At 41.7% G+C, this 18,013-nt stretch overlaps 1 protein-coding gene across 2 annotated transcripts in view; it reads left to right on the top strand.

Moving 5' to 3' along the window:
* Positions 1-8,740: 8,740 nt before the first annotated feature.
* The window catches only part of znf609a (zinc finger protein 609a), a 64,475-nt gene continuing 55,202 nt past the window's right edge, over positions 8,741-18,013 (top strand). For both annotated transcript variants that reach the window (XM_050073802.1, XM_050073800.1), the window contains exon 1: positions 8,741-9,122. The gene's annotated coding sequence lies outside the window, so the exon portion shown is untranslated. The remainder of the gene's footprint in view (positions 9,123-18,013) is intronic.

The following is an 18,013-nucleotide window of genomic DNA, read 5'->3' as shown; positions in this document are numbered from 1 at the left end:
TCACGCCTAATTGGCCTGTGTGAAATGTTGCTGTAAAACAATAATTAAGTCTCAACGTCCTTAAAATGAATACCTTCACTAACAACGTCTTAGCTTGTTTTATGCTAAAATTTGTCAAACTTGTGTCCTATATCAAGCTACAAACTAAATAAATAAACAAGTTTCAACCATAACATTTGATCAAGTTCTGTACCTTTTTTTTAATCCTCCCACAGACTGTGAGATTTTAGCAAACTTATAAGTTTAGTGCAGCTACACTGTGCGACATGGATCTCGTAAACTTGGGTACAACATCAGGTTTGATGTATAAGACTGTACGATGACAGAGCCTACTGAATTGCAGGCTACGACGGACGATGCAGTTTCTCTTACTGAGTGCGCACAGGTTATTACTTCTCCAACTGTGAAGCACAACATAGAGGGTCACATTATCAAATAACTCTACATGTTGTGGGAACTATTAACTGTGGTGTGTCCGTGTGTGTGTTTGCTAGCTGCTAGGCTGCTCACCTGGCAGCTGCAACTCCGCCTCCATCTCTTTCTATGCTTCATCCTTCTGTATGTGACCATGGTAAGAGCTGGAGGACACGTCATACAGGCAAGGCTTCACAAGGTTTTCCTCTTTGCTGGAATACCACACATTTCTTTTAGCGTGTTTTGCCTCCATGGCGAGCTGCTGTCCGTCTGTTTGTTTGGGTTTAGCGCCAGTGTGTCATACTCATTTCATACTGCATTTCTATTGGTTGGTTTGTAGACATACATGGTAACAGAAGTTACATAGTAAAGCCCTATTCGGACGGGATTAGTGTAACATGGAGACGTGGGGTAAAGTAAATATTACCAGGGATTTTCGTCCTGTCCGAACGTGCCATGCTGTAATCATTACACATAATGTCAGTAAAAATTACGGTGACTTTTACCTTCTGTAAAAAACAAAACAAAATACCTCGGGTATCATTCCCGTGCGAACACGATCCTCTGTAAAGATGTATGTAAATATTTCGTCACGTCCTGTTTACAACCATTTTCCCGTGTTTACAGCTAGTTTTCCACGTTTTTTCGAGGATGGAGGCGCTTGAAGAAGCATTCGGTGTTGGTGGCAGTCATGATAGTGGACATTCTTCTAATGAAGAAAAGCCCTTTGTGGGAGACCAATCAAAAAGGTCGAGAAGAAAGCACTTTTCAGAGCCACTAGACTTCTGGTTGTGTTAGGTAGGCCTAATATGAATCCATATTGCTAATCGTTGTGCACACACAATCCTGATCATGGGCAATATTTCATTATTATCCTTTATTATCCTTCAGCTGATGCTTACAGGAAGCAACATAGCACACACATGCTGACAGGAAGGTGACACCAGGGCGCAAGTTACCACTCCCATCTCTGGTAGAATTACGCAGGTTTCTTGTCCCATGGTCCCAGGCCATCCTTGAACCTCTCTCACTGTGCAACGCAGTCTTCTTTTTTACCTGGATCGGTGCATTGTGCTTTTGCTACAACTAGATGGCACATAAAAAAGTGTCCACAGATGAGGACAACAGGTCTAAGTTAAGCAGAGTGAATGAAGATGCAGTGCAGGACATAGGGTCACAAGAGGCTATAGAGAACTTGGATAAATAATGTATTTTGTCATTTAAAATGGACAGATTGTTGGTTTGCTAACATATTCACCTCAACAACTTGGTGATCATGTGCCAATGTTGTGTTCACAGCTTGCTGTGCTGCCCCCTGGTGGCCAATAAATCAATGAATGCAGGTTTTATAAGTAAAACCAGACAAAAGATTAACAGCGTGGAAAATGTCGTGATTTTTTTTCATTTGCATGCTCGGTACTTATGGTCGTTGCCACATGTCATGAACAACACATTGATATGAACCCTGCAGACTCTTGAAATTCATCAATATCTGAACCATTTTACGTTTAATAGTAAAAGAAAACTGTTTCTGTGATGTTTATCTAACTATGAGGGCACTCTAAGAGTGCAGACCTCCACCAAGGCCAACAGACCAGTCTTCTATGATATGCAGATCTGCAAGCATAACCATTATATATGTCTGGACATATTTCCCAAACTATTAGAGTGCTCTATGATGACGGCTTTCTGTATGAAGTATGTGGGCTATCCCAGAGGACTACTGATACCTGTGAATGTGGACTGTGATATGAAGTCATCATAATCGGCTATGATTTGTCACGACTGAATCTCCCATGACAAAATGTCCTATCTTGCAATGTTAATAAAAGTGAAAACTAATTCCCAGGGTATATGCCCCATTATTGGGACCCACTCCAAAATTTAACAGGTTCTTCCTCCTACTATGTTTCATATAAATGGGGCCTGCAGTTTTTCTCTTATCCATCCATGTTAAACAAACAAGCCAAACTGAAAACATAACCTCCTTGGTGTTGGTATTAAACAAAGATTAGTGGACTTCCTACAATGGTGTAAACTTGTCTGATTGTTGTGACCTTTGACTTCCACTTGTTTGGTTATAACAGCAACATTATAATGCTGCTCTGAGTGGAATAAGAGCTCTCTGTGTAGGAGCCGGTTAGAAATGACTAGAATATAAAACCCACTAATTTTTATTCTCCAGCTTCTCCTCTGAATGCAGATGAAACTGGACGCCAGAGGCACATTTCAAAGAACAGTTCAATATGCTGTTCAACACTGCACTGAGGACACCATGTCCTTTGATTTCAGCTGCGTGTGTGTGTGTGTGTGTGTGTGTTGAGCATGTTTTGCCACTGAGCACTGAGTGGGTGTGTGTGTGTTCTCTTCTCTCGCTGTGATGAAACGCCGTGGGGAATCCATTTATTTTGAAGTCTGCTTATTATGCTCTACAGTGGAGAGAGACAGGAGGACGGACAAGAGACACTCTGAGGGAGTGGAGGAGACACAGGGAGAGAAATGAAGACATTTTGTTTAATGGGGTGAAGGGACTGTAACACGCTGACTGACTTTCAGCTTTTAATTGTGCAAATGTTTCAGCACTGCAGAGTCTTCATCAGAGTCCAAATGGACACAGAAATAAGGCACATGTACTTGAGTACTGTAATGAAGTACAGATTTGAGGTACTTGTACTTTCTTGCACCAGCATAAGCACTGGCTAATCTCTGAGGGGACATTCAGGGGACCTCAGCAGTGCCCAGGAGGTGAACCAGCACCTCCCCAGGTACCAGTCCACACTCCATATTTGGCTACCCTCCAGTTCCTGACCCAAGTCCCTCTGGACTGAGCTACTGCTGACCCCACGTGATACTCCTCTGGGGTAGCCCACACACTTGACTGTAATAATTCAATCACAATTGACGCATTGATAAGCCCCACCCCTTTGCCATTGTCCCTCAATCTAGCATGGAGCCCACACTGTAGCTAATTGCCCTCCCTGAAGTAATATTATCACATGCTTGGAAACACGACAAAGTGATGTCAGAGACAAGCAGACAGAGGGGTCAACAATCTGCTTTTGAAGGATATCTCCAAGATGACAAAACAGGTTAAAGAGAGTAAAAGTAAAACAAAATGAGAATCTAAACATAAAAACTGTTCAAGTTAAAATTCGATGTTTCTTCAGCAGATCTGTTGAATGTATGATGTCACTCTAACAAACTGTCTTCCTAAATTACCATACAAATATAATCCCGATTGATTCACACTCTAATTTCAGCTGGCAAGTGATTAACTTGTCAATCACCTCTGCCCACGCACAAACACACACAGTCCATACAACAGCCCTCAGGGGAAGATGGGAAGTTTCATTTTCTGGCTCTTTGTGCAACTTTTAAATATTCTTCCCAAAAGACCATCATTACAAAAGATATGTCTGTAAAACTGTTGAAACAACTCTCTGCATTTTGAATCCTGGACTCCACTTTTCAGGTTATTTGAATACATCACTGTGCCATTCACTGAAGTGGTCCAGAGGTCAACTGTGTCTGACTGACCGTTTTTATTCTTCAGCCTCCGTTTGTTGCAGGCTTCTTCCCCGCACCTTGTACATTATGTCGAACCAGAGGAACGTTATTCTGTCTGCCCTGCTGGTGTTATTGAGTTCCACAATTCTTTTGTACTGTTGTCAGAGTTGTATGAACATACACTGAATCCCCATCTCCTCCAGCTTGCTGGCTATGTCTCAAAAGACCCTCTCATTTTTGGTCACGCCAGCCAGATCATCCTGCACGGTCTTCTCTTTCAGTTCACAGGACTTGTATTTCTTCCGCTGACCAATTGGTTGCCATTCTCTTTTCTCTTTTCTTGGCCTTATTCTGGAGATGGCCCGTTTCTGGTTATAATGGAAAGAGAAATCGGTGCAGCATGGCTTGACTCAGCACGTCCAAAAGTGGTCATGGAAAAAGGGTATAAGAGTCTACAGTCACACTGTACTTTGGACGCAGTGATAACATCAGGAAACTTACCAGCTCACAGTGACAAAGCTAACATCCTGATGTTCAGCAGGTATTATGTTTACAGTGTTCACCATCTTAGGTAGAGTGCTAACATTAGCTAATTAGCAGTGAACACAAAGGCTGAGGGAAATGTCATTAATACTGTTGACATTACTTTTTTCCTAAGAGTTCTCCGCCTAAACCCGCCCTACTGTGTTGTATTTGGCTCATATTAAAGCAGGATTGATAGGCCAATTCTGCGTCAGATTGACACCGTAGCATGACCTGCACCTCCCCAGAAATGTAACTACATTTTGCAGTGTCACAGGCCTCCTGTTTTGTTTTGTTTTTTGTTAACTGAAAACCATTCCCCTCAGTGGAAACAAGGCTTTGATTTACTTTTATTTTGGTGGTAAGAAAAAATAAATTGTGAAGACAATAGAACCTCCACAAAGTAACATTTTAAGTCCTGTGTGTGATTTATCATGACTTCATATGAGTAAAGTCTGCGATGTAAAATGCCATAGGCTCACGCTAATAACGTTAATATGTTGTATTTGTGGGGAGATCTACCTAGTATATGAAAATATTTTGTTGGTGAATTGTGTGATTTGTAATGGAGCCACATTTTGTAACGTTACATTTGTTAAATGTTGCTGTTGTCCCTGGCTTCATATGAGTAGAGGAAAAGTCTGCTAGCTGCTAGGCTAATTTATGCAATGTAAAATGTCATAGGCTCACGCTAATAACGTTAGCGTGCTGTAATAGTTGGGAAAATGTGTCCAGCCAAAGACAAGTGTTTGTCTGTGAACCATATGAGTTATAATAAAGCTGATTTGTGTACTTGTGTTTAATATTGTCACTATTAAGCCATGTCTAATGTGTGTTTTAGGTGTGTTCTGAGTCAGTCAGACTTTACAGCACTTCACAGAAACACCACGCCAACTAGCATTTGGTGATGTAAATGCAGAGCGACACAGACACACCACCGCCCAAGTATACTCACAATGACCATTGGCCATAGGATATGGCGTAGGGTCTGCAAAGAGCTGACACACAATTTTAAATCTGCCTAACCCTAACTATGATCTTCTTGCCCTAACCCTTACTGCGTCCAACCTTGATGTGTCCAAGTGATAACTACTAGCCAGCACAGTAGGGTAGGACTAGGCGAAAGGTATTTGGATATAAACCAAAGTATTGAATGCATGGAAAAGTCAGAGGATCACCAGTGCTATTACAGTTCATCCTAAATGATGCACGATATTTCATCACAATCCATCCAACAGTTGTTGAGATGTTTTCAGCTCGACATGAACATGTAAGTGTCGTGATGACAGAAGAGGTTCAAACCACAGAGTTCCTATGATTTGAATGCAGTATTACTCCCTCATTTTTACACCTTTATTATTTCTTCATCACTCTGTCATTCCTCTGTACACTCTGTCCTTAATGAACACTGGGAGCCCTCCGCAGGAACAAAAGCAGAGAGGACTCAAAGGAAAATGTAATTGTAGCTCTCCGTCCCTCTGCAGAGGATATTGATTAAGAGTGTAATTAGGTAGAATGCACACACACACACACACACACACACACGCGCACGCACACACACACACACACACACACACACACACATACATATACACACACACAATCAGCTGTTAGTGTAACAGGTAATCGTGTTCATGTGAAGGAGGCAGAGATAGTGATGTCATGTCAAAGGCAACATTATCATATCCTTGTTGCCGGGGTAACCGTTCTGGAATCCCTACGTTAAACACAAGTGTGTGTGTGTGTGTGTGTGTGTGTGTGTTTAAGTGGGAAAGACAAACGGCAGCAGGACATGATGTTCTCTCCATCTTCAGCTGAGCACAAACACTGTTTAAATTCTGGACCAGTATTAAACCAGTTGACTATAAATCCAGTGAGTCCAGTCAAGTCAGGACAACGAGTTACAACCGGGTCATAAACTCGGGAGGGAATGTAGATGGATTCGCTCATTAGCTGCCTGTTGCTGCATGACAGGTAATCCTCGCTTTATCTGCTCAACAGTAAAAACTATTCAAACTATATTCAGATTTTTGCGTCTTGTGTTCTGTGACTAAAACACAACCATCCATCAAGACCTCCTCGCCCTGCCTGCACCCTCGCTGCATCTCAACAGTGTTCCTCCTAAGACACTCATTTGTCTGAACAGGGTGTGAAAGTGACTTCAGAACACTGTGAAATAGTTTGCAGTGCACCACGCTGTGCTCCACCACGCTGTGCTCCACGTGCTCCACAGCCTGCAATGTACAGGAGCTTATTAATAACATTATGTGCAAATATCTTTGCTTGAAACATGAAGAAAATTTAAGTTAAACCTTCAGTTATCATCAATTTAAATGTGAATTCCTTCACACAAGACAGAGAACGTCTACTGTTTAAAATAATGTTTACTTTATTAGCATTTAACAACTACAGCTCTCGTAAGATTCAGATATGGTGAGCTGTATCCGACACACATGAGCTGTACTCTGAACAAAAATGGTGCTACACAGTACCTAAAAACTGTTCTTTGGCTCAGGAAACCTATTTTGGTGCGGTACCTTTCTTTTAAAGCTGCTATACAGCGCCTTTGTCAAATAGTCTTCTATAAAACTGTTAGAGGTGCCTTAGCACTATATTGTTTTTACATTTTTGAGCCAGAGAGCCCCTGAATGATGCCAGATAATACAGTGGATGAGTCAATATGCCTCTGAATGACACTTTAACTTAAAGTATGAATGATTCTTGATCATATTTTATGCAGTGTCAGCTTAAAAGATTCACAGTCCGGCACTAAGTGCTTACTAAGAAACACACAGTCCACCCAGTCCTAACCCCTGGTTAGCTAACGTTAGCCTTGTCCGCTCTGCCCTATTTGGCGGTGCCACTCATTCTGTAATTACTGCTAGTAATACCATCTTGCTGACGGCATGTGTTGCTGCGGTACATGGAGATGGCCCTTTGATCACCTTTCAGGTAGCCCCAGTGAGTAAGTGGCTTCATTTTGAGCTGCAAAACTCCTTTATGACTGTTAACTTTGTTAGCACCTCTAGCTATAACACTAACGGAGCTTACAGTTAACAATACTAAAGGTTTTTGGGTTTTTTTGACCCACTTACTCACCAGAGTGACCTGGGGGAAGACCAGATGGTGGGTCCAGTGTCCACAGCAACCCCCAGGGCTTTGAAGCTAATTCTCCCTAGTGGTCAAAAGTGGAATTACAACAACCTGGTCCATCACATTATGCCATGGGGCCCAAAAAGACTTTTTGTCCATAGACTTACATTGGGAAAGACACATCTGTAAATCAGCGGATACATTTTTTTGAGCACCATAACCCCTGCGAAATGACTCGTTTTGCCTCAGGGATTTGATACGTTTGGTCTGATGACATTTTGAAAGTCTATAAGAGCCGCCACATGATCAATTATTTTATCCCCATTCACATAAGCGTAGGGCTAAATTGGAAAATAGCCACTTGGCGACGCTTGGCTGCCATAAGTCTTGAGTGGGCTTGCTCTATAGGCCCAACAATGTGGAAGATCTCCGTAATTTTAAACTGTGGAAATTGAGCACCTTTCGCAGGAATCAATAGGGCCCCGCCTCCAGTGCTGTCCAGTTCTCTTTATACATCCATGCTCAGGACGGCATTACAAGCAGTGATTGCTGAATGAGGGGTACGACTAGCTAACTCCCACTGCACCCGGGTGGTGTGCAGTGCAGTAAACTGAAGGACAGGAAAATAACCTATAGACTGGCATGCATGACTGGTCCAAAATATTATCAGCTGTTAACCGATTTCATTTTATTTATTTATTTATTTAAAAAAAAGGGACAGTGTGCATTAATTAACATTTTAAAAAGTGTAAATTCATCGGAATTAGCTGAAAGGCTTGTTTTCATCAGCAGTACCTTCGCCAGCTGTGAGAAGGCATCCTAATTTTTTTTTTAAACAACAGTAAATTACAGCATGTAATTCATGTCAAAACATATTGCATTATAGCACAAAAACACATCACATATAGTACAGTTACAGATAAAATCCACTATCACATGTTACAATTAAATATAACGTGTATCAAAATGTTGATTAACAGTTAACCACTGGTTTTGCCAACACCCATAAAATTATTAGGGTATTTTATTTTTAATTTTTAATCACGTTTACTCCACTGGAAAGGCACCCTGGAGGGCGGTCGCCCCCTCTGCCCCCCCTGAGTCCACCAGTGTTTATGACTCCACTGACTCCAGGTCCAGTCAGTGAGTGAATCCAGCGAACCCAGTCCAGGTCCAGTGACTCCATTGATCCAGTGTTCCAGGCTTTGGTTGTATTGTACCTAACAGCCATTTAGCCCCACTGTGCTGTTTGTCTGTCTGTTGCTGTCTGTGTGTCTGTTAACGGGGATAACGTTGACCTGGAAACTCTGGGAATATCACATCCAGTCATGGAATACCGGGGATTAGTTTCGTTATCATCCAGGCCCGACAACTGACTCCAAAATGTCGGTGTTTCCCGCTGCTTTCCAGTTTTCTCCGGGATGTGACCGTGTGATGGCTGCGGTCCAGTGAACTGGGAGCACGTTGACTGGTCTTTTGCCTGTTCAATCCACCAGTTTGGGAGCTTGTCTTTAACTGTTTTTACTGGGATTATCGGAACCTATGGAGTGTACATGAACGTTGGTCGGATAGGGATTTCAAACGGGGTAAGTGGACATGTTGAAGTTGGCTACCTTGGTGGGATTTGGGTCTACTTTTTTTGAAACGCGGGATAGCCTACTAGCTATCCCGGGGGTTAGCTCAGCAGGCTAACTGCTGTCTTTGTCTGAAGAGACCGGGGAGCTAAGGGGCATGCGTCCATCATCGGACACGTCCCCGTCTGACCTGCTTGTTTCCTTTTAGCTACACATTATCTGACCACTACATCTACTCTGTTTTAAACACATTAACAAATTCGTTTCACTGTTTGTGTAACGGTTAGTCACATTCCTTAATAGTTTACGTTACGTTACAAAGCCCGTTTGATATCTGTTTAGTCCGTTTAAAGCAGTATTGGGTGTTTAGTGTGTTTTCAAGCTATTGTCATATCTTCAAAACTTCCTGATAATCAATTTGACTTAATCTATATCACCCTTTGCCTAACTTAGATGTATATGTGCTGCAAATCTGTATAAAGAGGTTGGTGGGGAATTAAAACACTTGTCCGATAATGGATCTATAGGTTGACAGGGAGGCTGAAAGCGCCGCATCGGTAATTGTCCATCACACGACAAATGGGACGTTAGGTCAACAGTTATATAAACGATCTGTAGAACGTTATACGTTGGGATTCAGATGTGAATTGTCGCCTATGCTGTCAGCTGTAAATGCGGGTGTGGCTGTTGTGAAATGGTCAGTTAATGTTAAAGTTACACGGCGAACACAGAAAATCTTTCCCGTTCGAGCTAAGCTGCACCGCGTCCGATAATGGATCTTGTTAGCTTCGTAGCGGGCCACGGTGGGCCTCGGGACTAGCTGCACAAGCTGTACTTAATATCTCCATATTATTCGATGTTGCACTCTTGACTGGGTGTTATTGTGTGCGTTTGAAGCTAATATTATTCAGCTAACGCCACTGTGAGACTTTATTAGCTTGCATGTTAGCTTTGCGCTAAAAGGGCAGTGAGCTCCAGGGCCGACGAAGGCAGCCACCGCTAGCTAGCCTTCCGATTAATTCAGCTAACGCTAGCTAGGTTAGCTAGCTCTGTGGGTCTTGTGTGTTTGAAACAATATTCTGGTTCTTTACTAATGCAGATATCTGCCGTAAACATGCCTCAGATTGATAGCATGTAAAGCTTTGCCTTTGTTTATGGTCCCCACCAAATAAACAGGCAACCGTCCAAAGATCTAACATGGCTAGCGTAAATGCTAACTACATGATATAAATATCCCCTGAACTGGGTTACCAGGTTCAACTTTATTTGTATCCTGCTGCACGATTGCTACAACAGTTAGGATTTTGTTACTCATAGTAAGACACGCTACTAGCAACGTGACATATAGGCTTGTAAAAGGCATTTTTAGCTTGATTGCATAACATAAGCAGGTAATTGAAGGCCTGTAACATAAGTTATTAGAAAGAAAGTACTACTCAGTTGTTATAGTTTAATGTAAACGCCTTAAAGTTACCCCATCGTGGTGTGTGATTTTAATTTAACCCTAAACGAGGCTCCGTTTATCCACCCTTTAGTGCTGCATTGTGTTTTAACTCCATTAACAGGACACCAATTTGACTCTGAAGCAACAGAAGGGATTATATCTGTGAATGAACACATGCATACTGTAAGCAGCACGTTTATCTTTCCAGTAAATCTGTTGACATATGCAGGATATGGGTCAATCTGGTGGGAGGTGTATTCTGTAGGTGTCTGACAGTCGGCTGACTTGTTCCGTTGAAACATGCGATTCAGTCTGCTCATCCAGTATCATACTGACTCAGTGATTTGTTCATGTCTTCTTTCAGTTAAGTGCACCAGTGAATTTGTTGCCTTGAGGCAGTTGTACATTACGATTAACAGACTCAGGAACAGTTTGTCCCTATAGGCCATCACTCTAATGAACGCCATATTTACCTATTCATGTCATCATGCACTGTCACTCCCTATGTCCACCCATTCAGTATTTATTTCTTTGCACTATTTATACTGTTTGCAACTTGCTCACTCACCTTTTCTTCCACGTACTTGTGTACACAATACCTTGATTGTGACCCTTCTGAAATTGAACTCTGAATTGTGAGGCACTAAAGCACAGTAACAGTGGTTCTTTTTTGTTGATATGTATTCTGTGTCAGTGGCAATGTGGTGACCAGGACCTTGAGGATAACAGTAGTACTGATGGGAGATGATAAAATGAAGTGGAGTATTATAAAGCTGTTTTTCCTGCGCCAACTACTGAAAAATGTAAACAAACGTGGTGAACCACAAAAGAGGAGGAAGGGGTTGTCTGAGGTTTTCCATGTGACTGTTTTAACCAGTCACAGGGAGTCATACAGCAGGGGTTTGTGCACAAAACATTTGACTGTCAATCAGCAAACATACCTGGCTGCATAGTCAAATAGCTGTGTTTGTGTGTGTGTGACTTGTTTCCAAGTTATCTGATGTCAAACACTATCGAGCTACATCAAACTTTCTCAGCTGGTTCTCAGTTTGGAGTATTAAAGAGGAATTGAGAATGTAAGAATTTAAAGGTGACATTTCAGACTCACATCCTTGGCGGGTGAGAGCTTCATCCTCGTATGCTGATTATGTTTTGGTTCTACAAGTTCATATCTGAACACTTCATATCAGTTGAGATGCTGGTGTCCTGGATAAGATCACACATGTCCTTCATAGACAAGTTAACTGTCCTTCAACATGGTGTATAGTTCGGCTCCTGTACAGATAAAATAACAGCCAGTGATGGAGTGATACACCAGCCCTGGATTTGAAGCAGACCTTGAGGTCAAGTTGTTTCATTACAGAGCTTAATTTGTCTTGCAGTTAGCAATACAAGTGTTCATTCAATTAAAAAAAAATCCATTACATGATGTTTATGACAGTGCAAACATTCTTACATACACAGACTCACCCTTTACAGTTACACGTAAATAGTCGTATGCACTATAATAGTACTATAATGTAGTCTCTAGATGATGCATTTAATATTGGCACTCTGTCACAAGAATTATTCTGCACTATGTTGCATCCCTGAGGCAGACGTGTTACCATCTTTTCCTGCAAACATTTGAGCTCTGAACTCTTGATTTTGAACTTTTTGACAGTATATAATTGGTTGATACTAAAGATGCCACATGTCTGTGTGCTCTTGAACTCTGGTGAAAATGTTTATCGCAGTTTTCTATGAAGCCCATCGTAATACAGTGAATATACTTGGGTTGTCCTGAATACCAATTTCTGGGCATCGAAGCTTAAGTGAGAAATATCTGCAGTAAATTGAAGCTTTAGGTTGGCAGGAGACAAGGACATGTTTTAGCCACGTTGTTAGTTACATGCACAATGGCTAGAAAAAACAATACTTTGCAAGACAGCTGAGCTGTTACTTCGAGTTTTCAGGTGATTTGCCAAGCTGGTTGTACATTTGTAATATGCCAGTTTACTTTGATGATTTTGGCACTCAACATTTTTGGGTCGTCGTCACAAATTTTGAAACTGTTCCAGACGCTTGACTTTATTGACATCTTGCTAGCGCATCTGTAAGCCTGGCCGAGGTGGTCAAATGGTCATCACAAAACCAGGCCCGTCACTAAGTTACAATAGCTATGTTTCCATCCAAAAGTGATTAGAATCATTGGGAAATGCGCATTAAAAGAAATATGAATCCTGTGTGTTTCCATTAAATGTACGGAATTTGGTGAAAACTACGAACTCGTGCAAGTTTTCAGTAGAACCGGAAACAAAACAAGTCTCGCATTCTTCTTCTTCTTCTACGTTTTCTGGCGGTTGGCAACCAGCTTGTAAATGCTTTACCGCCTTCCCGACCCGGAGTGTGGATATCACCATGGAGAGAGGTGCGCTACGTCAGACTTAATTCGAACATAACTGTTTCCATCCCCTGTTTTAAGAATCAACATTTTTTCAAATCAACCAAAACCCGGCTAAAGCGAGCGTATTTTAGTTTGTGCGAATCAGGGGATTTTAATTCGAATTTTGGCGTTTCTATTATAATTTTCCGATGCGATACTTCTAGATGCGCACCTAAACAGGCTGATGGAAACATGGCTAATGTCCTTATCTAAGAATAACTGATGATGTTGATGCTAGGGTGGGATTTTGTATTCTTGTTACATTGTGTGCAATAAAAGCAAGTTTTCTAAGACCGAAGATGGACAGACATCTGAAGATCAAGCTAAAATATCTAGGGATGCCCCCTGAAAGTCAGAGATTTGAATTGTCAGTTGGAGACCAGGCAGTCGACTGAGGTTGCTTCAAGTTGAGCAGTCAAGTAATGTTTTTTTGTTTGTCTGTTTGGTTGGTTGTATTTTTTTGCTAGTCAGTGTGCTGTCCAGTGTACCTCTGGCGCTGTTCAGTCCCCGTATTTTGCTGCAAAGTGAGCACTCTTGACTTAAAGATTATTTTTTGGTACAAGCACCTGTGTTGAGTTATAAATTTCCGATTGATTTTTGTGCACGTGGACAGTATCAGTCAAACTCCTCCTCTCCACTGGGGTTATGGAGATGTGTCTTCAATCAGTCTTGGCAACTGTAGTGTTACTGGTGTCCACTTGAATGTTGAAAGCATCAGTCCTTAGTTGGAGCTCGGCTGTTTTCACTTTTCATCAAATATAAACTCTTCAATCTTTCTCTCCATTTTTGGACCGTTGGTGGCTTTACATTTCTCCACAGCACTGTGATCATATTTTTGCAATCACAGAAACACCACAAGCAGTTATGTCTGGTTTTTGGTGTCTCTATCTTCTGGAATCTCTCCCAGTTTAAAGAAAGCTGGCTCTAGAGGTAAATCTACCCCCATGATTTGCTTAATCTCTGCCTGAATGTCTCTCCAATATTTATCTAATTTGGGACAATCCCAAAAAATATGGGTATGGCCGCCAATTACTCCACATTGTCTCCAGCATAATTCAGAGGTGGTGCTGTATCTTGCTAACATAAGAGTGAGTCTTAAATAATCTCATTTTTCATTCCCTTCAAATAGAGCTACTTGTTAGCTTGTGACCCTCCCAGCATGCATATTTGCACTTTGAAGTCATGTAAATCTTACTGTTTTAATCTTGTGTGGATGATATCACATGTTCAAATAATCAAGCTCCCGATGAGCAATTTACTATCAGTGAAGTGCACATTAATAGCTGTGGACACAGGATTGCAGACTGTTATTCTCTGCAGTACAGCACAGACCTCTGTGGTGATATATGGTGGTCGGGTTGACAGCAGGATCACTGAATCGGTCTGCCCGGGAGGAGGACACCAACAGGAAGCTGAAATGAGCCGATCTGTCTGCTCCTCCTGGGAGGGCTGGCCGGCCAGACAGGAAGAAAGCTCTGCTGAGTGCCGAGAGGAGCTGAGAGCTACGTGACCTGCCGTCACCCCGACCGGCCTGCCTAGCGCTCTGCCACAAACAGCCCGGGAGGTCCTGCAGTGATGGCTTCAATTACTCAGAGGATTTCATTGGAGTTACCTGAGCTGATGAATCAGAGCAGCAGACTGAAAGGGCCGGCCAGTCAGGAGGGAGTACGGTGGTGTCGGTCTGTTGGAAATGTAGAAACAGATAAATATCAGAATAACCAGAAGACCTTGTAATAAATGATTTTTTCTCTATTACACAGAATCATAAGACAAACTGGAACTGGCCATTTTCAGCTGCTCGGGCATTATTAGAGCTGATAGAAATTGTTCAAGTAGAAATCTTATTGGAAACGCACACAAAACAAATGTATTATGATTAGCTCTTCTAAGAAAGTGTGGTCCCAGACCTCCAGTCTAGTCAGGTCAATTTTATTTATATAGCCTAATATCACAAATTTGTTCCATGAGGCTTAACAATCTCTACAGCATAAACCACCCTCTGTCCTCAGACCCTTGATTCAGATGAAGAAAAATTCCCATAAAAAAACTTCTAACGGGAACAAAAAAGAAGAACCTATCAACCTCAGTGTGTGAGACAGATCTGTTTTTCAGTAACATATACTCACTCTTACCTGAAAAGATGTGCGAGCATTGTTTTTACAAATGAAGCTGTAGTAAATTCACACATCTGTGCACCTCTCTGCACTAGATCTGAACGCGCTTCTATTTTGGTTGTGTTGAAGCCTTTGTTTAAACAACCAGGTGGAGATAAAGCAGTTAAACAGAAAACACAGAGCACACACCTCCATCCACCACCTGTCGACGCTTTGATTTATGTTTCACTGAGAAACAGAGCTGTTGTCTTAGTGGAGAAACAGAAGGAGATAAAGGTCATGGTGGTGCAGATCTCAGGGCGGTGCAGATCTCAGGGTGGTGCAGAGTGCTGGGTGTTAACTGGAGTTTAGCTGTTGCATCTCCTGACCGCTGCCTGAACCTCAGAGTGAAACAGAGAGATAAAGACAGAACTGGGTGGAGGATAGACATAGAACTGGTGTAGTAGTTGACGATGGCTGTTGGTTTGCCTACCACCCACGTATAACCAAGTGGCTGTGGCTAAGGAGGTAGAGCGGGGCGTCCACCAATCGGAAGATCAGCAGTTCGATCCCTGGCTCCTCTGGTCTGCATGTTGAAGTATTCCTGGGCAAGATACTGAGCCCCAAATTGCTCCCGTTTCTATTTGGAATACACTTACATGTGTTTTATGCCTTTAATTATTTTTTCTTTTTTGTGAACAGTTAAACCTTAAATTAAAATGTAAGGTCACCACTTGCTGTGTTTTTTTATTGTCTGTTTCTCAGTGTTTGAAAATAAAAAAAGATCTTATGCAGGCCTTAAATACGAAAGTATTCGTTGAAAATGTCTTATTACATACCTGTGTTTTTAAAATAGTTTTTCAAAAAGCCAAAGTGTACAATTTAAGGTGTGTGCCTGTTGACTTTCTACTCATTCAAAATGAAAGTATATAAAAAACAGTACTTTTTCTTATCAGATCATCGGGGGAAAAGGTTCTTAATCGGGAAGTGATGTCATGAATCACAGCTGGACGTGTTTCGTCATGTGCCAGATGTGTGATGAAGGTTGAGGATGGAAACACAAAGCTGAATTCATATGGCAGGTCTTAAAACTGAAAGATGTGTTTGCGTGACTTGTCTGCTTCTCAACATGTCTTTCCCTTTAACACAAGAATGGCTTCAGTTTAAACTCATATCTCAAACCATTAAGGAGTGAAAGTGTATTTTAAAGAAATGTTGCTCATTATTGTGTCGGAGTGACTTCCAGATTTCGTAGCAGAACTGTTAACAATAGCTTCCCATGTTTGGACCTAGTGCAGTGTGCTGTTAAAGCTCTGCAGTGTGCTGTTAAAGCTCTGCAGTGTGCTGACAGAGCTACACACCCGCTGGATAATCAATAAGATGGAGTGTCCTCTGTAATGTCAAGTAGAGCGAGCGAGAGCGAGAGAGAGAGAGTCCTGATGGATGCAGGCTGAACATGGCTGCTGATAGAAGCAGTCAGCTCACTGTTCACGTCCTAAATTACAGCCAGAGGTGAACAAATCGGCTGCCGTGGCAGTTAGGTTTTCTGTGAGCCATTAAAACAGTTCCAGCATTTTTTCACTTAAGACACCTTTCTGTTTTCATTTTGCTGCCTTCATTCCATCATTGACAGTAGCAAGAGAACGGAAACCTTTCGTTAAAAAAAGATTACAGGCATCTCAGTTCACCTTCGCACTTATAACAATGTTTAGGACAGAAATCTGTTGATTTTAATGCAGTCGTCTGATTGGCAGATTGGCTCGTTTCCCTGCTGAGCTTTCGTTTAGAGACACAAATTTGCACCGCTGATCAACAGCAAACTCTCCTGACAGAGCTGACCTTTGAGGAAACTGAATCCAAAATGGATGAAGCTTTTATATGCGCTGTGTAGCTTCATTCAGGTTTATACAACTGTGCTTTGTTGGCGTATAAACTGCTCCACTGAGAGGCAGTACGTCAGGAGACCTCTTTTTAATATACTGTATTATCTGACTGTTGTGGTCGGCCAGCGCTAGCTTGTTAGCAGCTAGCTAGCATGTTACAGGTTAGCCCACCTGCCACAGTAGCATCTCATCTAGCTGTGAGCAGTCATTGTCACTAAGGTTTACACCAGCGCTTATTTCTTAATAAAACACAAACTAATTTTGCTTTGCCACCCTCTTGTCTGACTTTGCATTGAACTGGTTTGCCACCATGATATTCCAGTCAGTAAACTTCAGCTAGTTAACATTACTACTACTTAAACAGTTAACTATGACACTGACACTTTACCTGTATGTATACTTTTAATTTCTGTTTTACTACGTGTTTCCATCTCTGTATATATGCATCACTTCACGTTACATATATAGGCCTACGTTTACTACATTGCGGTTTACAGTTTTTCAAAATTAGAAATGTTTTTTATAAGAGAATAGGTCTTGACATGTAAGGAATTTTTCGATTTAGTGTACAACAATAAATACGGTGCAAAAGTCAAGAGACATGAGATAGAATAGAAATATTATCAGAGTAGGAAATATGAGAAAATATAAGAAATATATAAATATCTGTGTTTAAAGTGGAAGAGCTGTACACTCTTGCAGAAATGTGCAAAATATTGATCAGGGGACATGCAACGTTCACAGTAAAAAGTATAAAGAAGATGTGTGTCACTGTACATAAGGTACGATTGCAGAATTGGGGGACAGAGTTGTCTCGCCTCTAGGAGGTAGTAACTGCGCCTAAATGATGTCTGTATAATTGGGACAGCCAACAGGACGGGATCATGGGTGTGATGTTTTGACGCCATGTTAGGGGAAGATTTACAATGTAGCTGATAGCAGTCGAGCTAACTCGAAGAACAGTGGCTGAAAATGTGGAATTGGGAAAACAGTGAGGTCTGGGAGCACCTCACCTTCCGAGCAGAGGACTCATTGAGTGTTTGATATTTTTATATCAT

This window comes from Epinephelus moara, chromosome 20 (assembly GCF_006386435.1).
Source record: "Epinephelus moara isolate mb chromosome 20, YSFRI_EMoa_1.0, whole genome shotgun sequence".
NCBI classification, from domain to species: Eukaryota; Metazoa; Chordata; class Actinopteri; order Perciformes; family Serranidae; genus Epinephelus; species Epinephelus moara.
This window is presented reverse-complemented; position numbering and strand designations above follow the sequence as displayed.